Source organism: Gambusia affinis, linkage group LG24 (genome assembly GCF_019740435.1).
Source record: "Gambusia affinis linkage group LG24, SWU_Gaff_1.0, whole genome shotgun sequence".
Taxonomy (NCBI): Eukaryota; Metazoa; Chordata; class Actinopteri; order Cyprinodontiformes; family Poeciliidae; genus Gambusia; species Gambusia affinis.
In genome coordinates, this window is record NC_057891.1 from 4,369,466 (window position 1) to 4,393,737 (window position 24,272).

The 24,272-nt window shown below is 37.2% G+C and overlaps 1 long non-coding RNA gene across 2 annotated transcripts; it reads left to right on the forward strand.

Moving 5' to 3' along the window:
- Nucleotides 1–1,000: 1,000 nt before the first annotated feature.
- On the forward strand, nt 1,001–23,225 carry LOC122827237. 2 transcript variants are annotated; one of them, XR_006370006.1, is made up of 6 exons: nt 1,001–1,182; nt 6,157–6,261; nt 12,923–13,056; nt 15,684–15,810; nt 19,391–19,495; nt 20,332–20,555. It is a non-coding gene; the product is annotated as an uncharacterized LOC122827237 (long non-coding RNA). The 2 variants fall into 2 exon arrangements; XR_006370005.1 differs by lacking the exon at nt 20,332–20,555 and adding an exon at nt 22,351–23,225 and having other exon boundaries at nt 1,002–1,182.
- The last annotated feature ends 1,047 nt before the right edge of the window (nt 23,226–24,272 follow it).

Below are 24,272 nucleotides of genomic sequence, written 5' to 3' on the forward strand. Positions count from 1 at the left end.
AGAATAAACTCTCCAAGGATGATATTCACAAGTGAAATAGTAATTTTCCTCAAACTGAATTCTTGCAAACAGCATGAAATGCCTCAAGCTGGCCTTTAGAAGCGTGGCTGGTTTAAAGACATTCCCTTTTCTTTTAGATAGAAGCAGACAGCTGTGCCTTGACCTAGGAAGCTGCATCTCTGCTGCTGTGCCAAGGCAAAGGGACACTCTTTGAAAACAGCGATGTCTGTATTCTGTACAGAGAAGACAGACGGTTTAAGAGTGGAGGGAAGTATTAAACTGTAAAACCCATCAATAAGAGAAATGGCCTTGGGCATAAACTTTTTAAAGGCTGCAGCTCAGGAGTCAGCAATGAAAAAGCTCTCACTGTCCTTTATATTGCCACCTTCCGGGGAATAATAACAATAGTTTAACAGTGAAATGGGATGTTTAATTTATGCCAGCACAGGAAGGAGGTACTTTCATTTGTGCATTAAAAGATGTTACTACAGATTTATATTGCCTTGTTGGATATGTCCTTAGGCTACTAAGGGAAAAAACATTCTCCGAATGTTGACTTTAATTTACTAAGATTCACAAAACGCTGAGAAAAAACTCATAATTCTAAGATTTAAGTCCAAATTCTGAGGGAAAAAAAGTAAAAAAATTTTTTTCAGTGATCTTGTTGCTTTCCAATAAAACATAATTCAATTAAAATAAAAATAAATCACTGAGGAAAATGGAGTGTAACTCGGCTAATGCTAATGGCTACTTCCGGTATTACTGTGGCGCTGTGATTCCGAATTTAATCTTTTAAATTTAAAGCACTCATTTTACCACCGTGAATAATTTTTAATATTTAGTTTATTTTTGATCAAATAAAAAGATTTTTGCCGCTAGCTAAATAGTTAGTGCCCTGCTTTTCAAGAAATGACGAACACAATTAAGCTGACAGCGAGAAGGAAGCTAAACAACACCCAAGGCCGCCACTGGGGGGCATCATTTAACCGGAAGATAACGCAACTGTTGCTATGGCAGCTTTATGGCGTTCTACTTAAAAGTTATGGCGGCAGGGAACAGCAAGGATTTCATTCGGAGGCACACCGGGAGCCATTTAAAAGATAATAATTCTGCTGTTCGGACACAAATGGAGGAAAATGAGCAACAAAACCGAGACAGTGCAGCCGACTGGCAACATAACCGGTATGTGTTCTTTTTAGTAGTAATTTTGGCTATTTTTCAAGACGACATTAGCATGTTGTTGGTGTTCTTCTGGGAAATGTATTTTTCCCAGAAGAAAAATGCATTTCTTTTTTTTCTGGGAAAAAATAAATATATTTTTACACATATCTTTATGTGTAAACACTTCATTATTAATTTAATTGGTGATTTTTACCTCAACATGATAAAGTTAACGAACATATTGAGTCACATGTTCTTTAAACAGAGGACGGTAGAGTAGCCAAAAAATGTTCTCAAGTAAGAGTAGCTATACTTCGACATAATTTTACTCAAGTACAAGTAAAAAGTAGTCGTCCAAAACATTACTCAAGAGTAAAAATATATTTGGTAGAAAGTCTACTAAAGTACTGAGTAACTGATCAAATGATCAATAATTTAATGTTTGAAAATTACATAAACAGGCGTTAAAGTTAAGTGGAAATTTTGGTATTTTAAGGACCGAAATGACAATAGCTCATATAGGTAGAAAAAAAATAACACCGTCGGGCAAAATAAAAGTTTTCCAAATCATTTTATTTCAATATAAAACTTTAATAAACAATCAAAGATTTTTATTATGAAATATTCACCAGACACAGGCAAGTTTTTTAATGTATAATAATAATAATAATAATAATAAATGTATTCCTTTATTTGTACATTGCTATGAAAATATACAGCTAGTTTTTGATCATTGACCAGCAGGGGGTAGCATCGCCTTTGTTTTAGTCAGACCTTTGCATCGATTAAGTACAGTTAATATTGCATTTGTAAAGAAGTAGCTGCGCTTTTTCAAGTTGGAACGTTTCCAGTAATATTATTTCCACGTGGTATACTTTTAATTAAGTATTAATGTTTTATATTTGCTGTAAAAGGATTTTTATCAATTGAATTTTGTCGCAGTAATCCATTTGAGAGATTCAAGTGGCATGTATATGTCACGTTCAGATGCTCAAACATTTATAAAATGACCTAACCAGGTAAAAAGTGGCTCATTGATAAGAAACTTAATAATTTAAAGTCGCCATCTCGAATCTCTGATTCACCTGTCTCATTAACATTACCCCAAATGTAATTTTGTACCAAAAATGTTCCTTTAAGTCAATTAATTGTGATCTTTGGTAACCACGGGGTGCGTAAAAGCTGTCTAAAATGTATTTTAGTGAATGAACTCTGCTGTGAGGTACAAATTATGTCCATAGGGGGCAGTATGTCTCCATGTAACGTATCTGCAGCAGCGTTATAACTGTCAATTCAAAGCGCAGACCGTAAATATTTATACATGAGACTAACAAAAGGTCATATGAACAGAAAAACCTGGTTCCTCTTGACTGCGTTCAGACAGCTTTCCGCAGCTGGAAACGACTCCAGCTGCAGGTTTGACTCCAACATCGCCGCTTGTTCCTTTGCCATTTCATCCAGTCTGCCACAGCAGCACTAACACTACTCCCACTCGCTCATGTTTTTTTCCTCTCTTTTTCTCTGAACCACATTTCAACTAACCTGACATTTCCCTTCTCATGGGGTCTTTCTTCCCAGACTGGAAGACCTTTGCACAGCTGCTGGAATATACGTATTTTTCTATAAACTCCTGCTGAACGAAAGACATCTTGTTCAAAATTAATATTTTCCTTATTTATGTAGTGCAGATATACCATACAGCTATCTGACTGAACTTCCAAATGGTGCTCTAGCTTTTAATTTCCTGACCACACAATGGGGTCCTTCCATCATTCCCGTGCCTTATGATAGAAGAGGCTAACATGCGGTACAGTTTTTACTGTAGAAACAGTCCTGCTTTAACTCTGTTTGCACCTGACAGAAATACAAAGCAGCAAAATGTTGCAGAATTTTGTTGCTCCTCACCAGGCCTGAGGAAATTATCCTCATGTTTGTTATGCTGATGTTAATTACAGGAGGTGTGTATAGAACCAGGCTAAGGAGCTTATTCTGTCCAAAAATGCTTTTACATTCACTGACACACAGTTAGTTGCAGAGTGTTCACACTACTGCATTGTGGCACATTATGAAAAACTTTATCCTGATATTCCTAAATAAATAGTAATTACTTCATAAGTCACCGAATTATTAATTTTGCGGTTTTCCAAATTAAAGTGTCACTTTTCTACAACATTGTCTCAGGGCCATTGTAGATAGAAAAAGAAGGAGTAAATTTTCTCCAAAAAACTCAGAAATGTTCTGGGAGAAAACCTGGAGATGTCTGAGCTGGAAAAGTAAAAGATTTCACAGGAAACCTCAGAAATTTTCTAGAAAAACCAATTTGAAATTTCTGAGTTTGAAAAGTCAAACATTTGTTTGAAAAAACTGAAATTTTGAGATTCATTTTCTAGAATGTTTTTCCCCAAATGTTGAAAATTTTTTGACTTTTTCAACCTACAAATTTTCTTGTTTTTTCCTGAAAAACTTCTGAGTTTTTTTTCTTGCTAATTTTCATCTTCTCAAATTCATAAATTTCCTTTTTTTGGGAAATTTTCTGAGATTAATCTGAAAATTTATGAGTTCTTCAGTGGAAAATTATTCTCCTTTTTTTATTTCCTGCCTTACTGAGCTTTCAACAAAATGTTTCAAAAGCTTTGCTGCTACTTTAGTGGTTATTCTGAGATTTTTGTTTTTGACACAATGTGTGTTTATGCTTTGCTGTCTGTCACTGAATTTCACTTTCTGTGCTGAAATACGCTTCCAAGAATATTTTTTGTTCATTTTACAACGTGCCAGGACGACGTTTGATGGCTCTGTCTTGAAACAGTTTGCTCTTTGCAGGAAGTCAGAAAGGTTACACGGTTTGACACGTACAGAAATAAATGAAAATTATAGTACCTATGAAGAAAAGCTTTATATAACATTTTCCTACATATTGGTGGAAGTACCTGGTCGGAAATGTTACCTATGTTGTTCAGTTTGCTGAGTGTTTTTCTGAGCTTGATTGAATGTCACCTTAGGAAAAAGCCACTGCAGCAGTGATTACCTCCACATCTCTGCAGCAGCTGTCTTGTTTTCCCTTTTCTCAACTTTCCATCTTTGTTAAACTGCGTCAGACCTGTGAAGGAGACTTGGAGCAACTAATTTAGAAACCTTTAGAATACCGTTATCCCATCGGTTATAGTTGCATTGTCCTTCGGTGCAGGCCTACTCACTGATTTAAATTAGTAATAAATGTAGGCTGGGATTAATTCCCAGAGGATTACTGTCAGTGTGGAGGTTGTTTTGCCTCCCTCTTCATCTATTTGTTTTTGCAATTTTTGAGAAATATGAATAAGTTATGTTGATTTATTTAAATTGTAATCATTTTTGAGTTTTTTTGGGATGTTCCACCATAAGGTTCCCATGGTAGTTTGGTTTTAAACTGAAATCTGTGATTTTCTCTGTGACTGAGATCCAAACATCTCATCAGCTGTCCTTAAACCTTATTGTAATTTGGTTTATACTTAGCGTTATTGTTTTCCCAAGATTTATTTTGTGGTTTAACTTTTTTCTTATGTCTTGAGACATTGCTACAACTGAATAATTTGCATATTCCCACAGTATTGTATTATAAGCCTGGCGGGCCACCAGGCTTTACTTGTACCCCACCAGGCTTAGCATGGTGGGGTTTAAAGAATAGACTTTAAAATACTGTTGTTAGTTTATAAATCACTGAATGGTTTAGCACCACAACACATTAAAGATCTGCTGCTGTTGTATCAACCTTCCAGACCTCTGAGGTCTTCTGGTTCTGGTCTGCTCTGCATCCCCAGAACCAGAACCAAACGAGGAGAAGCGGCATTTAGCATCTATGCACCAAAAATCTGGAACAAACTTCCAGAAAACTGTAAAACTGTCATGAAGTGTGTGGTGTTGGTGGCGGTGAGGCAAACGCAGTAGACCCAGATGAGGTGAGATGAGGAGTTTAATGATGAAATAATAAACAGTAGCAAACAGTCCGGGAACCTGGCAGCACTGCTGAGCTGAAGGCTGCGCTCAATCAGGTAGCAACAGGAAAGCGAGGACTTAACAGTCTACTCAAAACCGAGACGTACATTGACGTTACAAGACGTGCGAAGACGTACACAGACTGAGGACCCGACGAAGACAGACACACACAGGTGACGCTAAATACACAAGAGGAAATCAGGGAACGAGATACACCTGGGGACTAATCACGGGGAGACAGGACAACACAGAGACTCAGACACACAGGAAACTAGAAATAAATACACAGAAAAACACAGAACACGACAAAAACAGCTGAAACACTGACTTCCTTTAAATCTCAACTAAAAACCCACTTGTTTAGAGTTGTATTCAAAACGTAATCAATTGCAAATTTATTGACGGAATCTGACTATGTTGTGTTTTTATTGTTGATTCTATGTTGCATTGTATTTTTGTGTTTGATTTGATGTAAAGCACTTTGAAATGCCTTGCTGCTGAAATGTGCTATACAAATAAAGTTTGATTGATTGATTGATTGATTTAAAATGTTTGCACTTTTTAAGACTTTTTCGTTGGTGTTTAGGTATATAACATATAACTATAAAGTGATATTTTCAAATTTCCTGTCAACTTTAAATATTTTTTAACTCAAAAACACGACAAGCCGCTGGATGAATGACCGCCCTGGGACCCAGACATCGGGCTTAGCAGGTTGAATCTTCATGGTTGGTGGGATAGTTCTGGATAAGGTTCTTCTATGTCTAAATCCTCCAGCTGAGGGTTTTGAACCTTCTCTGTAAAAACCTGTGTACTTTGAGTGATCATGTAACTGGTTCAATCCATTTTCCATCCAGTTTCGTGTTTCCAAACTATTAGAAAATCTTATGATGGCGACACTGTTGGTAAAAATTGCAATGATGATATCATAGATGTGATATATTATGCAACCTTACTCCAGAAGTTAAAGTCTTTGTCCCTAAATGCAATTTAAAACTGTAATCTGTCTTTTTATGTTGTTTGCAGAGTAATGGCTTTTTCCTCAAGGAACGGCGCTTCAACCCATAACTTGTTCAGTTGATGACATCCTGCTACCAGCTTTCACCAGCATCTTCAGAGGTTATTTTTGGGGTAGATATGAACATTTTGCTCCAACACATTTTCATCGTCTTGTTCTTTTTAGACCTTTATGACAGCTGGACTTTCTTCTGGACTTTCATATAATTGTTTAAACGGATGAAAGAAACATCAACAGACATCTGGAAATTGTACCTAATGACTTGTGGAAGTCCTGAAATCTCAAAAACATTTTTTTCTTCTGATTTGAGTCAGAGAATCTGAAATAGAACCAATTGGTGAGTTGGTTCTTTCTAGCTGCACCAGTAGCTTTGCAAATATCCGTCTGTGCAATTCTTCTGCAGCTTTCTTTATACTGGTTGCCTCTGAGTGAATTATTCATAAACAGTGAGCTGGATACTTCAGCTACAAGGGACTTATCTCAGAGGAACATTTTTCTTTATAACTCTCACTTTCTGCAGTGTAGGACTTCTGCTTGTGTTTTATTTCCTTCCTTGGATAATCTCTTCAATGCCAACATGGATTAGTAATAACAGGAAAAGAATACCTTAATGTTTTTATACACAGATTGAGTCAGTGAATTACTGACTCAATATACAGTAAGTTCTTTGTTGTTGTTGTATTCAACAGCCTGGACCCAGGCAGGTCATTCACTGAAATTATGTTAGCATTAGAGAAAAGCAAGCTGTCAGTCATTCTCATTTTCTGCTATTGATTTTTAAGCATGAGTTGGAGGTGGGGATAATAACCTTTGGTTGAGATGTACTTATTGAGGCTTGTATAATTCAACAGCTGAACAACTGGCTCTCACCCAAGGCCAATTACAGCCTGGCAGACCTCTGAGGTGTGGAAGAAAAACTATTCCAATAAATAGAGGTTAAAAAAAAAAAAAAAAAAACAGGCCATGAAATGACTCCAAAGTAACTTTTAATAAATTCACTTCACAACATTTCTTTGTCTATAAATAGAAATTCACATTGGAAATCTGTGATTATTTGTAAGGAGAGAGTGAGCTGATCATCTGTCGCAATAGGAAACTAAAGGGTTCATGCACCTTAGAAAAGAAAATCACACAAACTCTGATTGTAATCAGGGAATTGTTGACGCACTCAGACCGGTGTCAAGTTTTTGCTGAGGAAAACAGAGACGAGAACAAAGCTCCAGTCTGGATGGGAATAAACAATATTGTGTATGCACATTCATTTGAAATTAAAGGAGGAATTGTTTTAAAAGGTTATTTTCCTGAGCTTTCTGACTTAATTAGTTGGTCATGGAGTCTCATGTTTTCTTTTGGTATTTTATTACCATAAAACCAATGATTAATAATGCAGGAAACTGAAATATGAGTTAGTGCTCCACCAATTATCTTCCTATGTACAACACCTACCGAGAATGGAACATGTCAGTAATTTATGATCAGAATAATCCCAAATTTTGCAGCCATTTAATTAATTTTTACACACCTTTCTTTTAGTTGTTAGGATGTGTTTCACACAGGAAGAGAACTGGTCAAGCTGATAACAGTCTCTAAGTGTGTTTTCCACCAGACAAACTGTTCTGTAATTTAAGTAAACGTAACTAACAAAGTCTGCAAAGGGTGGCAAACATAGCTACATAATGAGATTCATGCTAACGCTGTTAGCATAGTGATTAGCATCCTGGAAATTCAAGATTTGTATCCTCCCAAAATTTAAAAATTAGGCAAAAAAAACCAAACCATTGGACTTCCTTTTGGCTCCTTAATGGTCAAACGATTGGGCCTTTAAGTTTGAAGTAGGACTAAAATATGTGACTTTACAGATTTTATGTTTTATACCCACTTGAGAACCAGTTCAGGATTGCCAAAGTGGTTTTGTCAACATCTACTGGTCAGTGATTTAATGGTATAAACCAAATGATAAACTATCTTAAAAAACAGAAAAAAACCTCTTAAAACCAATCCTATGATGAACAGGAAGTCAGTGGACTGCAGCCAGCACCGGTTTTGTATGATTACTCATTTTTCCTGATAAAAGCCAACAATTTGATTATGTACCTTCTGCAGAAACACAGATCTATATCCACTCTTAAAGGATCACAATATTGTACCCAACAGGAAATAAAGACCAAGAATCTAATTACAAGTGGGGGGAAAGATTAAATTCATGGTCTACATTTTGTAACAGCTAAATATTTAAATCAGAAAGTTTTTGTTGTTCTTTCCTGAATATATTTCATATAAGGAGAGCTTTTCCAATGACATCAGTGCTAAAATAGTCAAAAAATGGAAAAGAAAGCAGTCTGAGGCAGCAGGATGTCAGTTAACCAAATGGTTTTAGGTTCAGGGAATCTATTTCACATGAATCTGTAAATGACTTTATTTCCACCTTGAGGGAGAAGCTATTGGCAGGGCTGCATCTATGCGAGGCCAGAAAACCGCTGTCTTTTGGCGTCATTTGAAGTAGTCCTCTTTTCTGAGAAGCCCTCATGAATTAATCAGTGTTTAAAGGCAGAAAAAGGAATGAGATTAACTCATCATTCAGCTGTTGGGGAGCTTTCCAAATCCCCCTGTGAATAACTGAATGAAAAGGTTAACTTTATGCCGAGGAAAAACAGAACATAACACATCCGTTTTGGCTACGCAGGGAAAACAAAAAAACACAAGGGCAAATTTACATTATAAGTAGAGTTTAATTATAACGAAAAACGTCCAGTAATAGAAAAACAATGAAATATTTCTCTTCTGGCTTCAGAAATGGCGACTGCCTGGCAGACAGAACCAGACAGCGCTGATAAAGGCTTGAAAAACTGTCAGGCGACGGCGTTTTCTCTCAGTTAATGTCATTCATTTGCACTGAACGCTCAGAATTTCACGGTTAGCTGGAGTGTCAGGAAAAAAAAAAAAACCTGACTGATTTCTATAAATGGACTTTGAACGCAATTACAAAGCTCCACGCGTATATTTCTGCAGCAGCAAGTTGTAAATTGATGGATTTCTAAAGCCAGAAGGATGTTTTAGTGAGACGTGGATGAAAATAGGGATTTTAGGTTAGACGCCATGAAGAGAGATAGTGAGGATATCATTCTTGATAATACTATCTAGGAAAAGATTTGCTATAGTAAGAAATGGTAATGTTTCATTCCATGTCTGGAAATGTTGCTGCAAAAAAATGACACCTAAAAGTTTTTCCTAAATTTGAAAAAAAAAAAGAATGAAAAGAAACTTTAAAGTTAAAGAAAAACATTCAAAAAGGCATAAATTTTTTAGTAAATACTTCTTTTTTTTGTTCTTTCAAAAAGAGTGCTTTGCATGATGACTAAATGAGAGTGTGACCAGACTTCTCACTTGTGTATTGTATGGTAATAGAGAATATTTTGAGGAGGAATTTAATTAAATTAACGCTGAATTACTGCACAGCACAAAACTGCAAAAAAGGAAAATGGAAAAATATCTCAATTCAAAACCATTCAGATGGTTCAACAATGCAGTCAGCATATCATCTTGTGCCATTTTCCTTTATTCCAAAGAGTGAAGAAAGTATTTTTTGGTGTAGGTGTGTGTCTTTGTGCATTTTTGGTTTAAACAAGCTTACAAGCTGAAGTTACTTGCGGTGGCTAAAGTAAGTGGTGATACTTCGTCATTATAATATTACTCAGGTAAAAGTAAAACGTACGATGCAGTACAACTTCTACTAGAAATATTTTTTTTCCAAAAAGTCAGTCTTTTAAAAACAGGTTTAGAACTTCACCAAAGTGCTATACAAAAACGATAACACAATAAAATAAGTTGATAAGAAAGAGAAAAGATGAAATTTTTTTTCAATAAAGTAAATCTACAATTAATTCTACAATTAAATAAATCTAAGCAGTTTTGAAATAATATGCTCAAATTTAAGTAAATCAATGAGTTAAACGTCAGAACGAACGAAACAGGAAGTGCTTTTATTTTTGATATTTCCAGCCGGAAGTGCCCTTGTTATGACCGCTTAATAGCGAAATAATATTGGGGTAAGTTGCGCTTATTTTGTTTCCTAAATGAGTCAGTCATTTAACATAACGTTCAATTTAAGGCAAATTAATGTTTTTATTACTATGAAGCTACAGCTTACATGGGAAAGTTGTTATAAGACTTTAAAATCCCCTAATAATCCACCAATGACACTAGCTAACAATCGTAATTTAACAGTAAAACAGGCGCAGAAGCTCTAGTTTGTAGTTAATTTCGCTCTTAAATTCATGATAAGAAAACAGTCAGTTAGAGTTAAGTTTTAGACCAGGAGACTAATTAAATCTCAGGTTTTTACTAGGCAGGTTTAGGTCAAGCCTGAATTCTTATTTTTGCATCTTGAGGCGCCACCTTTGCTGTCAGTCCCGCTCTCACACAGCTGCAGCATCATGCTAATTAATCACCTGTGACGCTTACCTGTTATTCTTCTTCTCAGAGTTTAAAGTGGAACTGAACCGCCACTGCAGCATAACTCATCTACAGACCATTTTATTTTAAATCCAATAAAATGGGCACTACCAAAAAACACCGGAAGTAGTCAGGAAAAGGCGAATCAAAAGTCATAAATGATGCCTCCAGCTACTTCTTTTTTCCAAGTTACTTTAAGCGCTAAGTTTAGTAATTTTGATATATTGTACTGCATATTTTCCCTGCTCTTAGTTCCTCCTCTGAAGATCAGCTGCTACATCTACAAGTTCTGAATATTATATTATTTTTACTTAGTTGATTCCTGATGAGACTTTTTCTGTGCCAAAAAAACCAAAAGGATTTAGCTTATTTAGCGCTTCTAGACCCCTAGTTATTTTGACTCTACATCCTCAGACTGTCCAGTGCATCTTTGTAATGTTCCCATTTGGCCAGATTTAGTTTTTGATCACTGTAGAGAAGCAAATATGAAACCAAAATAGATTTCAGAACAAAGATGAACAAGTAATTATTGTTTTCTCTTCTTGTTATGGCTGATTAATGTCTCCTGCTCTCAAGGATAGATTGCCTCTTTTAAGTTGTCAAAACATAATTAATCTACATCTCTTAATTGTGATGCTTTTACTCAGTATTACTCTGACCTTTACCTCTCTGGAGACGTATGAGCAACCCCAGGGTTTTGAGAAGTGAAAGCTTTATTGCTCGTCATATTTAAGAGACTGTGCTGCTTGTTTGGTTTTGGCAACTTGGACAGGAGAGTAAAAGCCCAGTTCAGGGGTCACAATTTACATAAGAGGGCAAAAAATAACTCCTCCTGTGAAGCCTCTTTACTTCACTTCCAAAGAAATCTGTAAAATGGGTTAGGTTGTTGTTAGAAAACAGATGGAGTTAAGAAAAGTTAAATAATGATATTACCTACTTCACTGATGCTTTGTATCACTTTCTGCACTAAAATATGCAGCATTTAAGCTTCAAACAAGAAGAGAAAATGGTTCCCATGGACAAGAGAAAAGTAACAATTGTAAAATAAAAATGTAAATATGAAACTGTAATAACCTGGTTGTATATATGTGGTTTTAAAATATGCATGGGTCTTTAAAGTTAAAGGGTAAAATCAGACTATAATGACCCTTTTCTTCTTTGTGTTTTGATCCTTACAGATTGAATGTCATGTGAATTGATTTGACTTGACGGCCTGTTTTTAAACGTGAGCTAAATATCTGGATAACAGTGTGTTCCTGCTTATTGCAGTAAGACTCAAGTTGTGTGTGTAGTTGGTGAATTGTAGCCTGTGATTATCTGCAGGTCGCCTCATTAGTGACTCCATGCTAATTTACCCTCCTTGTTGGCTCTGTCGGCCATTATTGAAATGAGTTGGTTGGAAGCGACAGGCTAAAGCGGCATGTACTTCTTTTTATAGTTTGTGTAATTATATGGATTTCAATAAATGGACAAAGAAATCGGTAAAATAATGTGAAAGAAAAAGAGAAATGTACATGATTTTCCCTTTTACAGGGTACATCTCCTGGCTTTGTACATTTAGAGATTTTAACTTGATCTTCTTTGCAAAATTGTTGAAACTCAGTCAGATTGTACAGAGAAAGTCTGTTTGTTATCAGCCATTTTTTTATATATCGGCTTGTTGGATTTAAGCTGGTAGGTTTTTCTCATCTATCATCATGCTACTGCCTAGGCCTAGCAGGATAACAAGTTTTGCTGGACAATAAATTGTTCCAGAAGTTATTGCGATAAACGATAATATTGTCGTTTTGAGACCATTTTTAAGTAATATAAAGATAATGGCGAAGTAATAATGGCAAGATCACATTCTCACAGATCAGTAAACTTTAAATTCTAATGAATATTTAACACTGTAACTGGAAGAAATTTTAAATATCCGAAATAAATAAAGAAAATAGCAAATAAAATACATTTTGAAGTCTTTGTAAACCATATTGCCAGTCAAAAAAAGGGCTAGTTGAGACCAAAGCACCAAACTGAAGACTTTTATCATCCAGTTTTTGGTAGAAAGAGAGAAAAAAAAGAGATATTATTCCTGCCTGAATTTGACTCCTCGTCAATCTTTTATCGAAATAATTATGCACCAGTTTGTGATGGTATATCGCATGAAATACCCAAAAAAGACATTATATTGTAAGATTCCAACAACCCAAACGGCGAAAAATTACAAGTAGAGTAAATAATACTTCTATCTCTGCTGGTTTATATATTATATTCAGAGGTTTAAAAATGTCCAGAAATGTTTATGTAAAATAATAACCACCTAATTTTTGTCTATACTAGAACTCGGATTGTTTTATTGATGGCATAAAGGATCCGTTAAGCCAGTGGGAGTTCTGTGATTCCTTCAATGGAGCTGCCAGGTGCTGAGAACGGAGCCAGCGTTCAACCTTTGGCTTCTGCTACTCCTCCTCACTGTGAGTCCTCCGAGCCAGCTGCCAGTCAGGATGACTGGCAGCTGGCTCAAGTCAAGTCTTCTCTTTCAGCTACGTTACTGACTGATGTTTATCCCACTGGAGTTAAATTATGATTTGTATTTCACTCTGAGGAAAAAGAGACATAATCTCTAACTCGATTTGACTGAGTGGCAGATTTACGTTCACAGGAAATCGGGTAAAAATGCTGACTTGAAATGTCATCGCCTTGCTTTGAAAACAGAAAGACGTAGATCATAATAAATAACTTGTCACTAAGATCCTACATATGCCATACAAGAAATATTTTATTCACCTTAATTCCAGTTAAGACATTAAATAGTGATTTCAGCCACAACATCTGAGTCAGTTTATGATTTATACTGGAACTAACCGTATCACAGGAAATACAACCTGGCTAAATTAGATTTCAAATTTATTTAACTTAAATAGAATATGCAGAACTGTGGAAATGTATTTGTCCTCTTACAGATTTCTTATTTTTGCCACAATTCAATATTTGAACTCAATACACAAATTTGAAAATTTGATTTATCCTGATTTCGTACACAAAGTAGTTTTTAAATGATTATTTCAGTTAAAAAGGGTAAAGTAATCACCCTGCTTGTTGAATCATAATTTTTTGAAGATCTGAGTTAAATTTGATAAGTCTTGACCAAATCTGATTATTGTCAGATCTGTAGAATAAATAAATCTTTTTGACTAGAACCTGTCTGACAACATGAAGTAGGCTAAAGCCCAATCAGGTGTTTGTCCCAATCAGCTCCGGACAAATTTGTCTCCATTTGCACATCCTGCGCTGTTCCTCCCAATTTTTTGGAACCAAGCCAAGGAAATTTATTGGCAGCAGACTACAGTCGTCGATTATCCTGTGGATTTACATCACTGAATGAATAATGACGATACTTGCGGAAGATCAAATGCAGTGTCAACTGAATGGGGAAACCCACAACAACCAAATATACCAAGAGATTTCAGAAGGACACCTAATGGCACACGTTGCCAATGGAGACTCATCCAATTTGGCTCGAACCAAACAGACTAGAGAGAAAGATATTATAAGATCAGAAAGCTCAAAATGTCATGGCCCAATCTGAAGAAATGTTGAACTTTCCTGTGAGTGGGCAGCCAACCGAAAGTCTTACAAGATCAAAAATGACATGATATGTTTCAGAAAATGAACACGGTGCTGATTTAGGACTTGGACCAACGGCCATGTTTACCAGAATCATTAATTTTTCTTTCTAGAGGAAAAATAATTACAGAGAATTTCCATAGAGAACTTGAAATATCTAATTTTGGTCTGACGTAAGGATAGATTTTGCAGCAAGTTTACAGTTTGCAAACTTCCATTAATCGTGTTTCTACATTGTGGACGAGTTAATCATTCCTGGTGGGACTGATTTATTCAGTGCCCTTTAACTCTCAATCCTACAAAAACACGTGGTATCATTTTTAAAAACAACACTGAACCCGAACTCACTTGTAGTGAAAAGTTCAAAAATCTGTTTTCATCTCTGTCTGGATGTGAAACCCCAGAGATCTCAGATGTGATGAGAGCGGAGCTTCTTTCCCCGTAATGAACACCTAATCCTGTTGCTTTGATGTCACTCCGAGGAGCACGTACTCTCCGGGAGAAGAGTAACCAATTTTAACCAAAGGGGCTTATTTGCGATGAAGAAAACATCTTTTGGAAACAGAGCAGCCTTTTTTCAGCCTCTGAGCTTATTAAGTGCAGCTCTGAAAGTGTAGCGCAGTTCAAAAGTATTCAAACTCCTTGAAACATCCTGATTTTGGCATTAATATATTGATATAGATTAAGGGTGTCAAACTTATTTTCATTTTGGGCAGGTTGTAGCAGAATGCATTGATAAAACCCATGAAGAAACGGTTAAAATATTAACATCTTTTCCAGAATTTCGCAAAACCACAAATTTTTTTTTGTGGAAAATATTTGCTAGGAATTCTGCGATATTTATGCTAACGTAGGATGGTAAATATGTCTTTTTGTCGCTCTCCCCATCAATCCCAGACTATAAACTGACATCAAGTAAGTCTGAGGAAGCAGTGTGGTAGAAGTAAGAAACACTGCCACCTGCAGATTGGAGTGAGCATGGCTTAAACTCGATGTTTTTGAAAATTTTTGGAGAAAGTTTGCAACAAACTCACAATTATGAATTGGTGCAAAAAAGTGTGGTGGGATCTGTTGAAACCGCTTTGATTTAACTTAAAAAAATAATCTCGATCAGTTGAAGATTGCATTCATTGTCTCTTTGGAGATTTGACCCCCAAGCCTTGAGTTTGACACCTTTTAGATGAACGCAAAATAGCAAGTAATTGTGAAGTGCAAGCTTAATTTGTACAGTACAAAACTGTTTTCTTTCTTTCTCCACTTCTATCTGTCACTCTGTCGTTATGCACATAATCTCTGCCTTTCCGAAGCCAAGGGAGTATCTCTGACAGCCCTGTTGGCTCACATTGGGGTCGGTGAATGGAGCCAGCAGCAAGAGGCTGCTAAGCCATGTGGCATTGCCAGAGAGGACTCCATTTTCATAATGACGTGTCAACACAGTTGAAAGATGATCTCTCCCCTCCTCCTCATCTCCAAGATGCTCCAAGAGTCCTGGAAATGGAGCCAGGAGTAAATCAGAAGGCAAAGAGAAGCAAGGAGGATGTGAGCAGCATGTCCACTTCTCCCAGTTGGAAAGACATCACCCGTGGCGCCAGCTCAAAAAGGTGTTACAGCTGATTTCTTTAGCCTTGATAATTTGATTCCCACACGGTCATTGGTGTCGATCTGTGCTCTGAAACACCGTTATGGGTTTTTTGTACTTTGGCTCGGTGAAATTACATTTGAGATGTAGACCTGGGGTGTATTCCTGCTCCTTTCTCTACTTATTTATTGCTTTTCTGTGCTTCACATTGGCTAAACAAATCTATGTGTATTTAACAGAAAGTTTGGATTTGTCCCTTGGTGTGAAACTATTTACCATTTATACTCTGCCAATTTTAACAACCCCACAGCTAGTTGTTGTTTGAAGGACTGGCGGGAAACAAAATACCACAAGTTAATTATTAAGGCTGTGTTTTGACATAAAATTCCCTCTTATTTCATAAGTTTAAAATGCACAGTTCTGACTTTTGAAGCAGCCGTTAACATGCAATTTGCATACAAGAACGGATCCTTTTGCTGCAGAATTTCATCGTATTCTTTTCTGTCTTTCTGCTGTTCTCCAATGAAGAGTGAAAATTTGATTTAGAAAGCAGCATGAGATAAGCAGAAAGTTTGAATCCAGCTGCGAGACAAATTATGACTGTACTTACATAATAAGACAAGGATTAATCAATCACCAGGAGCCGCTGTTTGATGCGTGCCAACTCTCTCGGTCAGTGCTGTAGCAGAGTTAGACATGCAGCTGCTTTCAGTAATTATTTCAGCCAGTGGAGTATCCCTAATTAAAAGATCATCCAGATCTCACTGTGGGACTTAAATTAAATTTGGTTTCATGAAAAGCTTACATTTAAAGCTGAGACTCTGCATGTAAGGTGCCTGACAGGTTTCTTATTAACAACTTGAGAACTATTGCTGCTGTAATTATCAAATTAATGAACGTTTAGGTGATTGGACTCCTTGATGATGCATGTGGATATTTTTAGAAACAATCAACAGCACTGATTTGTTTCTCATTAGTTTTTAAGCTTCTTTAGCATGTAGTGAACCTTGGTTTATGCTGTAACCATGCTGACACACTTAATACAGTGGTTTCAACACAAAGTGAGAGTGAAGGCTCTTTGTTGCTAAAAAAAGAGCTAGCATTAGCGATTAGTTATAATTTTTTAAAGGTTTTGTGACACTATTTAGATTTATTCATGTATTATTATTATTCATTAGTCTCAAGAACCTATTTGACCTTTTGCTGATCACTCCAAATCGACCTGAGCACTTCTTGAACCATCACAGAAACAAGAAGAAAGACACTTTACCCGAGATGAGAGCATAAACCTGTTATACCGACACTTCTTCACACTTCCCTCTGATGTGGAAAATGTATGCACATCCTTTGCCAAGTACATCAAGCTGTTGGTCCTGGCCTGGAGATGGCTAGGACCGAAAAAACAAATGCCAGAATAGGATTTCATCTCTCTTCCCCCACAAAAGACAGGCCAAGTGATTGCTTATTGCAGCTTAATTAAATTTTAGGACAGTCTTGTCAAAAAGCAGAAAATAATTGAGAGGACATCCCTTTGTTCCTCAAACATATGCACACAATTTTCGTATTTATACGCTCTAAGCTTCAGAATTGGCCCACCTATCTCAGGTTGATACAACCTCCAAACTGCAGGCATCGTTTTCTATGTGCAGGGATGGTGTCATATACTGAACCGGAGAGAATGTTCTTTTGATTTTAGTTTCTTAGCAACAAAATGACAGATTGCGCAAAGACCAACCTGTGCCCTCAGAAGTGAGAAAACACAAAAACAGAAGGACATCATTGATTCTTGTGACAAATGTGTCTCCTTGCTTCAAACTGACGTCCAGTTCAGGTGGAAGTGGTGACCTCGAGGTGTTCTTTCCATATCTGGTCGTCAGACTGACTCGAATGGCACTCTCGTCAGTGGCAGTGGAAGTCATAGAAACCACCTGAGCGCTAAGGCAAAGGATGGCAACCAGAGCTGGGTTGCCAGGGCATTATTTTAGTCAGCTATTTCTTTCTGTGATGTTACTGAGTAATTTTGTTGTTTTTTAAATGTAATAATTGCATAAAGATCTGAGAAGTTGGTCAATAAAGATTCTGTTAGCCCAGCCAAGTTGTCAAATAACTAAAAGCTGAATTATCTAGGAAGTAGAACAGGATGCTGTCAGTTTGAGCAGCTTCTACTAGCAATATTGGATCAATGTTCATCAGCGCAGACAGAGCATCTGCATAACATAGCATGAGATCATGTAATCTATGGATCCTTACTGCATTGATTCTGTTGTTTGGAAGTATAAGTATATTTATCTATATTTTAAATAATCTTGAGTTTAAAAGCTCATACCACAGAAAGTTTTTTTCATGTTAGAGAAATCCTTGTGATTCTGCTTTAGCAGGAGATCAAAATTAGCTTGATGCTAGCTGTGGCTCCATTACAAATATTCCTCTAATGTTGAAAAAACATTCACAATTGAGATGTTTAACTAAGCACAATTAAAATAATTTGATTTTAATTGTCGTACCATCATCCTCCAATCACTTCCTGTTGTCTTCATCACTTCCACCAGTAGTAACATCTGGCTATTGATCACATTTCGATACAGCTAAAAAAAACTCTCCGTCATAGTGCAAAAATATTTTTATAGAAAAACATGAGTTTTTCTCTAAATTGTCGTGTTTCTACAAGCAAATTCATTTTTCTAATTCCAATTTGCACAATTTTGTGGTATGGAAACAGAAGAGTTAAGAGTTATACACATGCTTACGAAAACAAGCTGCCGTTTCTTTCTTCGATAAACAGAAAGAAATAAACTGCATCAAGGGAAATATCAATTCTCTTTTTAAATGGGATAAGATGAAGACTTTTAACTGCATTTTTAAAAATGTCTTAAGAAGAGTGTCAATAGAATAAAATGTTATGTACATAGTAAATATTTTCATGGTTCTGGTGCTGTAACAATTTGATTTATTTCTGGTTCCTCCTGTTTTCTATTCATATTAGTTTTTGCTATCCGCGCCTGCTTCATTTGTGTTTTCTAGTTAAGTTTGATTATACCACGTGAAGAGTGCATCCTCCCTTAGTACACATGCTGAGTATATCCTCACAAGTTTCTCTGTTTATTCTCAGTCTTTGTGTCTGCATTGCCAGTGGTGTTTTCTCATGCAAGACTCTGTTTGCTGTGGCTCTGCCTTGTTCTTTGTTTTGTTCAAATAAAACCTAATTTACTTTCACCACCAACCTGCCATTTGACTTTGCAAGTTCTCCACACTGGAAAATCACACTTGGTCTTAGTTTAGCCACCAAGTTTATCCTAAGTTTTGTTTTCAACATGCAGAATACCAGCCTTAAAGACCAAACTGTCCAACTTCTTTCCTTGTTTTTGTGGTACACTGTTTACCTTTTCTTTTCCTTCATCAGTGAGTTAAGTTAGCAGCTATCAATCTGACTTGTTTCATGTTTTACGAGGCAACATGTGAAGAGAAAATGAGAGAATTTCTGCACAATGGTTAGAAACAGAATAAATTATCTCTCTGCACTTCAGGAAGATAGGCACAGTTGGGTGCAACACAGGCATTGCTTTCCCATTCGGTTGACGTTGTGCTTTTTCCACCCATTACAGAATCCTGCGGGTGAAAGAAAGCGCTGACATGACAGATGATGTAGGAATTGGCAAGCAGCTGGCACAGTGCAAACAAACAGAGCTCCAGCGTCTCACATAACTCAGGTAAAACATTCTTGCCTTAAGTAAGAAGCTGCCTTAAGGCTGCTGCATAAGTGATCTGGCTGCCTTAACTTCTTGCATTCAATACAATAATAATCATAGTTATTCTTTCTAATCCTACTTGTGTCTAGTACAGTATAAAGCATTCATAGTTTCTACTTGGAGGTTTGGTGTTGGTGGTTTTCTCCATGATATTTTGGATCACATTTTAAAATGACCTTCATCTTCATCTCAGACCTTCATCTCAGGCTCTGTTTGGCAAAGGTCCAAATCCATTTCACCCCTCTCCCTGCAATTTGGCCCCAGCAATCCATTTTGCACATTTGTGCCAAGGAACAGGGTCTCTCCAATTATTTCAATAGCAAAGGCACACAGCAAATAGAGAGGGCTTTCTGATCCTTAAAATGGACAATGTTCCCGTTTTCTATACTTGGAAAATGTAAATATAATTCTATAATCCAAGATAATTAAGTTTAGCTTACGGTGAACATCCAAAAACAAAAAAAAAAAGCCACTTATCTTTATTAAACCAAAGTTTTCTCAGGTTTTTCAGTGATTTGTTGCAAGCAAGAGCCGTCATAATTACTTTTTTTGGTTCACAATCTCAAAGCCATTATTTCACCAACTGGCCTCATCCGTAAACCTAATGAAAGCTTTCAAGGAGCCAATTACTTTTTTCCCTGGACTTTTTGCATTTACTTAGGTCATGTTAGTCTGATATTGAAATGAAGTTGCTTTACAAACCTTAACATTGTTTTAACACTCCATATTTGGTTTGTTTGCACAATTTCTTTCTGGTTTAGCTTCTAAATAAAAGTAAACGTCTTAATCTGCTACAGCTAAAGCTAACGAGGAGCCAGGAAATGTGGAGAACTGCTACTTGAAGAAATCAGGAAGAATATTGGTTATATGACAAGATAAAATGATAAAGTCTTACTCTGAACTGCAGCGTTAAATCCCCTTAAGACTGTGAAACTACCGTACAAAGTGGAATAGCTTTAGAATCTAATTCGGAGAGCGTTTTCTTAAAGTAATGCCTTGAATGTTCCCCAGCCTTCAACAGATATTCATTACCACAACAAAACACTGTTGTGTTTTCTGTGTTCTCTCTGTAAAATATTAAAAAGTCTGCATGGACATCTGCACTGCCTGGGGAAGAATAACGTGTTTCTGTTTTTACACAAGCCAATATAATTTCGCTGAAGAGTAGAAGGAAAAAGAGGTGTACTGCCGTTGTTATCGGCTACTGAACAAGCGATTAAAGCCGGCGCTTTGCAGCAGTGATGACTCTTCAGCTCTCATCCCAGTCTGTGAATTTAGTCTGAACTTCTGGAGGCTGGATCAACCCCCGTAGACTTCGATTTGACTGTATTCCCAAGGGATGCTGTCTCTTTCATCGCTATTTTTTCTTTATCCCCCTTCATGCGTTTGAAGAGCTTGAATCTTATTCCTAGACGAGTGAATAGCAGAATTAGTCATTCCGAAGTGATTTTTTTTGAGTAACCAGCAGAACATTATAATCTTAGGCATGTATTTTAACACCTACGATGCTTCCTCAAAGGCTGTTATGGAGCGTCTCCAAAGGCTCTCTTGTCTCCTTTCTAGCCGTTGGTAAAGACAAGCAGCAGGGGATATACCAGGTGCTGGGTTGAGCAAAGCAAGGTATGAAAATACAGAAAAAAGGAGAGTTCACAAATGCTCTGGAGCAAACCCTGCAGGCCAAAACAAAATATTTCATTCTGTGCTGGAGGTGAACGGCACAAAAAAAGTGTGAATAATTTAGCAAGACAACAAAATGAGACGTCCATCCAGCAGAGGATTTATTTTACTTGTAACGGCCCTCAAGGAAGTCATTATAAATAATTGAGAAACCTCATCTTGTAATTGACTCGTGGATTATTTGTCAGTGTTTGCTGAGGGGTGAAAACAAAAAACATTTCTTCAATACACAAAATATTTTAAATTAAAACTGAATGAGGAGCTAATATCTTTCTGTTGCTGAATGAAGGGGAGGATGATTCTCCAGTTTTCTGTCGATTTGTCACGTTTGACCAGAGCTGATCGAAATTAGTTTCACGTATCGTATCGACGCTTGAGGCAAATGAAGCTTTTGTTTATGCCTTGCCTAAAGCAGTTAATAGACATCTTTGAGAGAGAGCTGGAGATGGAAAGGAAACCCGACATGAATGCTGTTGCTTTCCTCAGGCTCATTTCAGGTCCAATTTGCTTGTGCTCACAGAACAGGACCAGTAATGGGTTTTCCATCTCCGGTGCTAGAAACGTACCATGTTATTGAGAGAGCACACAAACCTAGTGCACAAGGTCTCTTACTAACTAGTTAGAGAACTAATGCAGATCTTTATTCTGTGGGCACCAGAATAAATCGATTCTCATTGTTGGAGTTGCATGGTGAAAATTGGATTATTTTGTTCCCACCTTCATGTCGTCCACCTCTTCTTTTCCTTGGTGTGTTTTTCACCCCATTTTGCATCGGAAACTATTGCATGATTGGTGAGAATAACGTGGAAAAGAGCGCCACCTAGCTGGTTTTTCAGCCATAGAGAATGACGAATAGTTTTGAGGAGCAATTGTCCAAGACTGTTAGGAAGTAGGACCAAAACAACTTGTTCAGTTCTGGTCCAATGCAGCGAAGGAACATCTTTTTCTGGCTAATCATTGTCCTCAAAACTTGGGAACTCGTAATAGTCGTTCCTCTCTGTCATGATGTTGTAATATGCTTTTGGTTCACTAAAAGAAGACTCTTGAAATTTGCTGGTTTTTGTAAACAATCTGGACATGAAAAGTTACTTAGTGACACTGATTACGTTGTTTTGTTTTCACTTGTCATGACATTTCAGGCATATGGAGAAGCTGGTTGCCTACATGAGCCAGAACAGCTTTGCTCAGCTTTGCTCTCGTCGGACGTCGAAGTGGACAGATAAAATATGAAGCCATGTTGATACTTTACGCGTTTAATCTATTAAGATTGTACAATGGTGAGAAAAATACAAACCTTGCAGCTTTCAGTCAATGAGCAGCAATGGGCAGGTAGCCTCGGCTCCCAGAGACTGCAGCAGCCCCAGGCAGACAAACACCAGGAACCCCACAGAGTGGCCACACAACACAGATGCAGGTCGACAGCAGAACACAGGGAACAGCAATCCTTAGGTCAGAGAGGTAGAGAGAAACACAGGGAACCAAAACACCAACCTGTCCCTGCTGTGACGTACCCCAATGCAGGTGGGACATTCCTGTGAACCTTGTGCCATAAATAAGGAATCCCCTGATCTTCCCCATAACACACCACCAGCCTGAGCTACTAAAGTTATCCTGTGACATTGAATAAATGAAAGTTTGGAGAAAAAACAGAATAGAGCTTTGGAGGAACTTCAAAAACAAAAAAATTGACGGAAGTAAGACATTTACTGCAACCAAATCCAGCAACCATTGTTTTGACTTGGCTGGGCAAAAGCTTCTTTCTACTCCATTGTTCTGATCCGACTTCCTTCCCTGTTCTGATCAAGAAAACGTTCAACTCTTTCAGGACAGGTGTTGTCACAAACTTGACCAACCAATTAAAAGTAGACTTGAGAAAATATAGTTGCGGTTTTTCCACTACAATCTTTAAACTATTGTCATAGATAAAACGTTGTTTCCTGGCTGGAGCTGATTCAAAATTAAAGTTTAAAGCATATATTAAAGGAAATCGAGTACAAATAGCAACAAATTTCCATGAAAACCTTCCTTTACAGGAAATTTATAGTCACAACTGGAGACTCATTCTAATGTTTCCAGCACCGGAACAAATTCATTCACTGAAAAATAATTGAAAGTATAAACAGGGAAAAGAATGGAAATCACTCATTGTTTCCTGACTAAATTACAAAAGCACGAAGAGGGGAAACTGTCAGGCTGAGTGTTTACAAGTAAAGCTCTCTGGGATTTCTGTTTGCCAATTGTCAGTCTGGGAGCTGAGCTCGCCGCCGCTGCCTGTAAGCTCCTTCGGACTGCGCTTGTGCCTGCAAAATCTCTGCTGTCACCCACACGCTATTGTCATTCATGTATTTATACGCCTCTGCTGTGAAAAGGATAAAAGCTGGGTGGTGGGTGGGTGGGTAGCTGAAGGGCTCCAGGGACACGGAGTGCAACTGGATGGCATAAAAAACAAGGACCAAACTTGAAAGTGACAAGACATGACAGCGCTAAGCTGTCAGCACTCACCGTATGTAGGACAAAAAGCAGCACATCACTGCTTCACAAGAATCCTGTTATTTCTGTGCTGCTGGGGCCAACTGATGCAATTAGGGTACTACTCCATGTTGGGATGCAGTGTTAAGTTATTCACTGCAGGACAATCACATCCATATTTTAGATTCAATTCATGAATGAAAATATGAGTTGTTTTCATACAAATTTGATTTGGTAATGAGCAAATGTGACAATGTTCATAATTTAACAAGCTAAACAACAGCCAATCATTGAATCCTCTAAAATACACTTGACTGACTCTTACCTTTTGCCAAAAGAGCATCTTATGCCACACAGGTAGCGTCCTGAATGTCCTCGTGTGCATATTTTAGTGACTGTGAATAATCTCTGAAACCCAATATAATTGGATTCTTGGATTCTCTCTCAGGTTAAAGACTTTACCCCCCAAAAATATTCTGTTTTTCTTATCTTCTGACCAGAGCAGCATGGCTTCTCTCTCTCCAAACTCGTCCTCTGATTGGTTAATCTCCACATTGTGATAACTCCTCCTGCTGAAGCTACACCTGAGCTC